We start from the raw sequence: 9,298 nt of genomic DNA, 5'->3' as shown, positions 1-9,298 counted from the left end.
AAGGAAGGTTGGGCAATCCTACTTCCGTAGTGATACTGCCTCGGAAACCCAAGGAGGGGTCACTATGAGTTGGGGCCGACTCGACGGCACATAACATAATATAACATGTTAATATCAAGCATAGAAGAATAGGCTAGGGCAGAATTGTAAACAGTCATGTCCCACATGACCAACAAAGTTTTGTGATGATGAATGCCATATCATTCCTCTTCAAATTATTATTCTTGGTACAGTAGATCATATGGTTGTCTGATTCAAAATGGTCAAAACCAGTCATTTCAGCTCATTTATGCCTAGAATATCAATCTTTATGTGTTCCATTTCATTTTTGACAACTTCCAATTTTCCTAAATTCATGCTTCATACATTCCATGTTCTGATTATTAATGGATGTTTGCAGCTATTTCTTCTCATTCTGAGTCCTGCCACATCAACAAATGGAGGTCCTAAAAGCTTTATTCCATCCATATCATTAAGATTGGCTCTGCTCTGAGGAGTCAGCTTCTCCCCAGTTGTATTTTGAGTGCCTTCCAACCTGAGGGGCTCATCTTCTGACACTATATTGGACAATGTCTCAGGACTAGTCATAAAGTTTTCCAATAATATATCAGACAGTGTTTCACTGCTATTCACAAGGTTTTCACTGGCCAATTATTTGAGAAGTGGGTGGTCTCATCCTTCTTCTGAGTCTACCTTAGTCTGGAAACTATGCTGAAACCTGTCCACCATGATTAATCCAAATAGACCAATTAAACATTCGTCTTGATGCTTAGTCATGGGGGTAGATAGTGACAGCAACTTATTCTTGGTTGCCTGTAGAATGTCCTGCCCAAATTATTTCCAAGAATTTCACCATTTGGGCAGGGCTCTGGATTTTTTCTAGATTTATTAACCACCTTTGTTGGTCATGTGGGACATAACTGTTTTCAAATCTGCCCTAGCCTATTCTTTTATGCTTGATATTAACATAATATAATCAGTATAATGTATCACCATACTTGAAATCTGCACCAAGTCCAAGTCTCTTCTAACCAAACCATGACAGTAAGCTGATGAATTCAAACAATTTGTGGCAAAACACTAAAAGTATATAGCTTTTGCTTTGGGTAACTGATCTCAAGAAAACAGCTTCTTCAGCCCATGGGAGTTTGTATCCTAGCAGAAACCAAAGTTTTCTCATTATACCTTTTATCTCCCTTTTCCAAAAACCACATATTCCAGTGAGTCTGGGCTTTTATAGCAATCCCACCACCAACATCAATTGCATGAATAATTTATTTTAGAACAACCAGCACAAGTTTGGTTCCTGTGATGTGGAGGTTGAAATTGTCCCAAATGTCCAATTTTTCCAAACTGTTGTGCCACTCCATTATCTCTGACATCAACTCTTCCTCCTCCCTTCAATACTCTCCCTCCTGTCTTAGGGTTCTGTATTTTGCTACAATGTCCTACAGAACTCATAAACTCCCCAGCAAATTGCTAACATGGTAGTGGTGGGAATTGGGAGACTGGCAAGCTAGCAAGTGCCAAGTCTGTGGGTAAGTCCAGATGATACTCCAAATTCATGTGGTTGCAGGGGCTGGCAAACCCAAATTAGCAGATCAGATGACCAGCTGATGTCTCAAGTCCAGGAGTGAGATGAAGACGAACCTAAGAGAGGACTGGAGCAAGAGAAAGAACTTTTGCAGAATATTCACAAATATACCCTCAAGGAAACTAATGGTGGTGACCTAAGTCTCACCCTGCAGCAAGGTGGGACTCAAGATGCAGCCCCACCTAAACAGGCACAGAGACTGGAATTTACAATACAATGAAATGGAGGAAGATGGCTAGAGGGGCCACACCAAGCAATTCACTGCACTACAACACTGCAAGTACTTTGATGTTTTTAAGTTTATTGAAGCTTGCATTGTGGCCTACAATATGGTCTATTCTGGAGAATGTTCTGTGTTTTGTCCCACCTGACTCTTAAGATTTCTTCATTGTTCTCATTATTTTCTTCTGATTGTTCCTCTAACAAGATAGTATTGAGAGATTTGTGTTCAATCTCACTAGTTCTGTCTACCATACATTCAATTCCATTCCTTTGGGAGTTTTTCAGGTAGGTTTTCTGGCTCTGTATAATATTCACTTGTTTGTGCTGTTCTGTTTTGCTTGTTTGCATGAACTATTTTTTCGGAGACAATGTGATATTGTTATATTTGCATTTATTTTGTGCTTGTATGTTGATTATTTTCTCTAGGTTATTTATTTTATTTTTTCTGATTTATTTTGTTTTCTTATATCTGCATGAGTGGGGCATGTGTGATATTCTGTTTGCCAGTTTGGCACTACATAGATACTCACCACTTGTGTCCTGGTAGGTGTGATAGAGGATGGAAACGTATGCTCAGCTTTCTATTTACTCTTTGTGTAGAATAGTTGAAGGCTAGTTGGGCTGGTGTTGGCTTCTCTTCATCACTGATCATTTGGTGAAGGAGCAGGTGGTAGCCATTGCTCACTGGGTGGAGCTGCATGAAGTGTAGTTGTGATTGGGCAGTATGGGCACAAGGTACTAAGTCCTGTCATGTGGGAAAAAAAAAATACAAATGACAGCAACAAAAGAAATAAGGAAAAGAAAAAATAAGAGAAAAACCAAAGTGAAAACAAGAAAAAAATAGAACAAACAAAAGAAAAAAAAACAAGGGAAGGACAAAAAGAAAAAGTGACAAAAACTGTTGAGAAGGGAAGGGAAACAGAAAGATAATAGTAAAGGAAAAATAAGAGAATTTTACAAAAAAACTGGTGGGGGGAGGGAAAAAAAGAGCAAACAAGAACAAGGCAAATGTAAAAATAAGGGAAGGGTAAAGAAAACAGGAAAAAAAAGTGAAAATTGGGGGGCAGGGTACATGGATGGTGCTCCTGCTGGCTGAGCAGATGACAGGGGTTAGCAGGTGACCTGATTCCAGAGGAATTCCTGCCAGTCAGAGGCAAGTGGGCAAGAACTGAGTTTCTGCCAACCTGGAAAGTGACTGTGGGCAGCATGCCTTATCCCAAAAGGAATTCTCACAGGCTTAAAAGGCAGCTGGGGGTAGGGCATCTGGTCTCAGAGTAAGTGATGTTCAGAGAAGACACTTTGTCTGATTTTAATCTTTTTAAATTTGTTGAATTTTTTTTGTCCTAGCCTTTAGTCTGTTCTGGAAAATGACCCATATTTGCTAGAGAAAAATGTACACTATTCTGATTTTGGGTGAAGTGTTCTATATGTCTGTCAGGTTCAATTGGCTTATGGTTTTATGTGAGGTTTCAATTTTTTTAGATGTTTTATCTATAATTGAAAGTGATGTGTTTAAATCACCTACAATTATTGTAGAGTTCTCTATGTCTCCTTCCACATTTGTTAGTTTTTGTTTCATATATTTTAGTGCCTTACTATTAGATGCATGTATATTTATAATTGTTATGTCTTCTTTTTAGATTGAACCTTTTATTGTAATGTAATGCCCTTCTTTATCTCTCGTAATAGGTTTTGACATACAGTTTATTTTATTTGATATTAATATGGCCACCTCTGTTCTTTCTTTCCTTTTTTTTTAACTGATTGCTTGGAATGTTCTTCTCTATCCCTTTATTTTTAGTCTGTTTGTTTTCTTATGTCGAAGGTAAGCTTCTTGTAGACAGCAAAAGGATGAATCATGTTTTTTTTTTGTTTTGTTTTGTTTTAAATAAATTTTGCCACTTTCTGACTTTTCCATGGAGCATTCAGACCATTTGCACTTAAAGTTATTACTGAAAACAAAGTGTTTATCTCACCCATTTTGCTATTTGTTTTTGATTGTTTCTTATTTTCTTTTTTTAAATTTTGTTATTTCTGTTTTAGTTTGTATTTGTGTACTTTTTTGTAATAAGCCTACTTCTTTCTTATCTTCTAATTTCTTGGTTGTTACCATATATGTTGCATTATACAACTTATAATTTCAATGACATTTAACATATGAACAACACAATATATTAACAACAGTTAACATACAAATTTAACATAATAAGTCTATTCCTGATATACTCTTCCCTCCCTAATTTCTCATTTCTTATGGGGTATATCCATTAATATCAATATACTAGCTTTATTTGTTTACTTTACTTAGTATTTATTTCTTAATGCCCTTGCCTTTCTATTTGACATACTTCTTTGAGTAATACTTACAAAACATCTGGGTGTTTTTTTTTTTTTTTTTTTTTTTTTTTTAATTCTTGCTTGGCAATTGTTTTGGTTTAGTATTTTATATGTCACTCCACTGTCTTCTGGCATCTAAAGTTTCTGGGGAGAAATCACATTGATTCTTATGGAAGATTTTGGTATGTTTTATTGCATTTTTGTCTTGCTGCTTTCAGAATTCTCTATTTGTCTTTGGTTCCCAATAATTTTATTAGGATATGTCATGGAGTTGATCTTTTTAGGTCTTTCTAATTGAGGCTCCTACAGCTTTCTGTGTATGCAGGCTTGATTCTGTGTTCAGATCTGGGAAATTCCCACTGATTATCTCTTGGAAAATTGTTTCTGTGGGTTTATTGTTGTCATGGTGCTCTGGGATTCTAATAATTTTTATGTTGTATTTCTTAATTGAACTCCACATTTTCTTTCAGACTTCTCTCTGTCTTTCTTCTCTTGAGCTTTGATAAGTTCAATTGTTTTGTCTTCTAGTTCACTTACTCTGTCTTCTGTGTGTCCAAATCTATTGCTGATGGTTTTTCTCCCTTTCTCTAACTCAGATATTTTATTCTTTAGTTACAATAGTTCTCTTTTATATGTGTGTGTAGTTATTATTGTTATTATTTTATTTTTATTCTTTTATTTTCAAGTTCTTTGATATATCTCACATTTTATTCCTCCATTTGTTTCCTGGATTCATCTAGTTTGTTTTCTGCATGATTTTCACTTTCTTTAAAAACATTTAGCACCATAGTCTGAATATTATCAATTCTTTGCATGATTCTGGCTTCCACAGGAGACATTTCTTCTTCTGCATGTTTCAATTTTGATAATGTCTTCTTATCTGGTGATTTTGTGTGTTTTACTAACTTTTTGAACATGGGCCATTATGTTGTCTTTTAATTTTCATTTTGCTTCAAATTTTAAATTCTATTTATTGTGGTGATATTTTCTGATTAGGATCTCTGGTGAGAAAGTAGCCAAGCACCTAGCTGTCAATTGAAAGGCAGGGTCCACACTAACCAGCCTCTTCATGGAAGAAATATGTGCCAGAACACCTCCACAGAGACTCAGTCCTGGAAAACTTGCAACACAGTTCCCCTCAGCCCTGAAGGTTTGCTATGAGTCAGAATGATCAAGTGGCAGCAGGCTTGGTATCTTCTCCTGATAATCTCTAGATGGTGATTAGCTTATCTTTTGGTTTATTTCACTTCTGATTCAGGAATTCTGTATACATGGTCTCTGGAATTCAGTACACATGCATAGGATTTTTTTTTTGTTGTTGTTATGTGCTGTCGAGTCAGACCCAACTCATGGCAACTCCTCCTTGGGTTTCCGAGGCAATATCACTATGGAAGTAAATTGCCCAAACTTCCTTCTGAGGAGTGTTTTTTTTTTTAGTTTTTAAAAATTCTTTTAGAGATGTTGTCATAAGTGATGGGGTTCAACTTATCTGTGGTGCTGGTGTAGGGCTCTCTATGTCTTTCCCTCACCGGCACCACTACACAGACACTCCATGGTGTCCCACTGTGGACCATTTCCTTTTTCCCTGTCAATCTAAACTATTCTCCTCACCCTGATGCCCCCACAGTTCCTCTTGGTCCTAGTGCTCATTTGTCTCAATCTTAAATAAGACTCAATAGCAGTCTGACTCCCCCTTCACGTCCTACAAAATGCTGAGTCTCTGAGCTCCCATGGCCAATTTGCACCACCTGAAAAATAATCAAGCTAGAACTCTGGTAGCATAGTGCCTAAGGCACCTGACTACTCACCAGAAGGCTGATGGTTCACACCCACCAGCCACTCCTCAGAAGGTTGGGCAATCTACTTCCATAGTGATACTGCCTCAGAAACCCAAGGAAGGGTCTCTATGAGTCAGGGCCGACTCAACGGCACATAACAACAACAGAGCTTCCTCAGATTAGTTCCTTTCTGTGTGCTGTATTTGGAGTGTTACCCAATGTCATTACAAAATGGCTGTGATAAGTGAGTACTCTCAGAGTTACTGGGTAGTATCTATTTGATTCTGAGCTGATCCTGTCCTTCCTCTTCCCCACTTCTGGATTCACTCCAACTCCCTTATAGCTCAGGTGTTGTCTGGAGTTCTGACATATCAGTCTGTGCTTGTTTTCTGGATTTGTTTTGTTAATTCATTTTTCAGTGAGTTAGTTGCTGGGGAGTAAATGGGAATCTCCATTCATTTTATCTTTTTCTTTTCCCCTCTCCATTATTTATTTATTTAGACTAACAAGTTAAGAAAGAAGAGGTTTTTTTAAGGGCCTTATTAATTTTTCTGAGTTGTAATTATTGCTATGTCTCCAATTATATATGAAAACTGAAATCAATTTTTTAAATAATTTTGGAACAGTAACATTTTCCTAGTATAATTTGTACTTCATATCTTTATAACAATAAAGATGAATGCTATGTCCTTACACTGATACCATAATTGTTATGCATAGCATTCCTGATGAATTTAAAAGACCTTATTTCTATAAATGAAGACACATTTTAGAAGGCAAATTGTTCTTTAAAAAATGCAGCAAGTTTTCAGTTGATTATAGTCAATTGAATTCAGTGCAGAGGCTTTTATGTGAGGACTTTGTTCTCTATACAGTCATAAATTTTGGGACAAAGAGAAGGCACAGGGGTCTGAGAGTAGTTAGGAGATTAGAGAATGGGTGATGGAAAGATATGGAGAGGAGGGAGGGTCTGAAATAAAAACTCAATCAGACATGAATACTGACTACTAAGTATTCAAATGTAACTGTTGGAAGCATGCATAGATGTCTGTAATATGAGGTAAACTCCATATAGTAAAATAGGGTACACAGTGCATTTGAGGTGCATTGCTTATATTTTTGTTTCTTTTCTACTTTTCAATTGTGTCTGTTGTGAGGATCCAGACTTAGCCAAACTCTACCTTATTTATCCCTTAGGAGACCACACCCACATGCTATATAAAAGAGCCAAAGATAGCTTCTGTAGATTAGCCTTAAGTTTGTGTATTTCTTCATGACAGGTTGTGGCTTGTTAGCCCAAATTCAAATTTTTTTTCAATGCATTTTATTGACATATAATTTATGTACAGTGAAATACACAAAACTAAAGTGACATGGGTCAATGTACTTCTTTTTTCTGTCCCTTCCCCTCCCACCCCTGGAAACCAACAAAGAAAGTTTCCTTCCATATATAAACTTTTCCTTGACCCTCCACAACAATGAACTAATACTTTATTTGTCCTTCTGTGACTGACTTATTTCACTCAGCATAATGTCATCCAGGAGCTCTGGTAGCGTAGTGTCTAAGGCACTTGACTGGTAACCAGAAGGCTGGTGGTTCAAACCCACCAGCCACTACTCAGAAGGAAGGTTAGGCAATCTACTTCTGTAATGATACTTCCTCAGAAACCCAAGGAGGGGTTGCTATGAGTCAGGTCTGACTCAATGGCAAATAACAGCAACAACAAAAATGTCATCCAAGTTTATCCATATTATGTGGTGTTTTGCAGACTCTACATTGTTCTTTAGTGCTACATAGCATTCCAGTATGTGTGTGTACCATAGTTTGGTCATCCATTCTTCGGCTGATGGGCACGTAGGTTGTTTCCATATTTTTGCTATTGTAAATAGTGCTGTGTTGAACATGAGCATGCATGTGTCTGTTCCTATCCTGGCTCTCACTTCTCTAGTATATATACCTAGTAATGGGATTGCTGGGTTAAATGGTATCTCCAATTCCAACTTTCTAAGAAATTGTCATATTGCTTTCCACAGTGGTTGTGTCACTTCACAGTCACACAAGCAGTGTATGAAAGTCCCAATTTCTCCACATCCCCACCAGCATTTGCTATTTTCTGTCTTATTGAACCTTGCCATCAGTGCTGGGATGAGATGGTATATCTCATTGTTGTTTTGATTTACATCCCTCTGATGGCCAATGATTGTGAGCATCGTTTCATGTATTAGCTGACCACCTGAATATCCTGCTTGGTAAAGTGTCTATTCATGCCTTCTGCCCATTTTCCAATTGGATTATTAATTGCTTTGGTGTTGAGGCATTGGAGTTTTCCATTAATCTTAGAGATAAGTCCCTTGCCAGATATATAATTATCAGCAAATATGAATTGGTTGCTGTCATTTTTATCATGTGCTTTTTCATTGTGTCAATTTCTTTGTTCCATATAATTTTCTATGCTGAGCTCATTTTGTTTGTGAATCATGCTATCACATCCTTCATTGCTATTGTTTTATCACTTGCCGAATATTTATGCTGGTCTTCTTTTTTATTTTGATGTGAAGGTTTATCATTTTTCTTTGAGGTTACCCTGTGGTTTATAGCTTTCTTCCCAAGTTTAGAACAGTCCATTCTATCTTGTAGCTGTCTTGACTTCCCTACCATCTATAAGTTCTGTAATGACACGGATTTTTTTCCCCCTCTTTTTGGTTTCTAGTTGTCCTCATTTGTTGGTTGGTGTCTCTGGTTCCCTGTTTACAATCCTGTAGGATTATTTACTTTGGATACTTCCATAGCTGGGTTGGTTTGTGGGTTATATCATCATGTGTATTAATGGTCAGTTGTTGTTGGCTGTTGTTGCTTCTCTGTCCAAAAGGCTCCCTTTAGCATCTCTTGTAAGGTTGGTCTGATTTTAACAAATTCCCTTAATTTCTGCTTATTTGGAAATGTCCTAATTTCACCATCATATTTGAGGGACAGTTATGCTGTGTACATAATTCTTGGTTGGATATTTTTATCTTTCAGTGTTTTATATATAACATCCCACTGTCTTCTCATCTGCATGGGTTCTGTCAAGAAATCCAAGCTTGGTCTTATTGGTTGCCCCTTATAGATAACTCTTCGTTTTCCCCATGCTGCTTCCATGATTCTTTCTTTGTCCTTGGTTTTGGTGAGTTTGATGATGATGTCTTGGTGTTTTTCTTTTGGGGTCAATCCTGCTTGGGGTTTGTTGGACTTCCTGAATGGATATATTCTCATCTTTCATCATATAAGGGAAGTTCTCCTCCAACAAATCTTGGACAATTTTTCGGTGGTTTCATTTTTCTCTTTCTTTTCTGAAATTCCAATGACACATAGGTTATTCCTTTTGAT

This window comes from Orycteropus afer, unplaced genomic scaffold (genome assembly GCF_000298275.1).
Source record: "Orycteropus afer afer isolate SDZICR_OR568_19922 unplaced genomic scaffold, OryAfe1.0 scaffold00096, whole genome shotgun sequence".
Lineage (NCBI taxonomy): Eukaryota > Metazoa > Chordata > Mammalia > Tubulidentata > Orycteropodidae > Orycteropus > Orycteropus afer.
Note: the sequence above shows the minus strand (reverse complement) of the source record.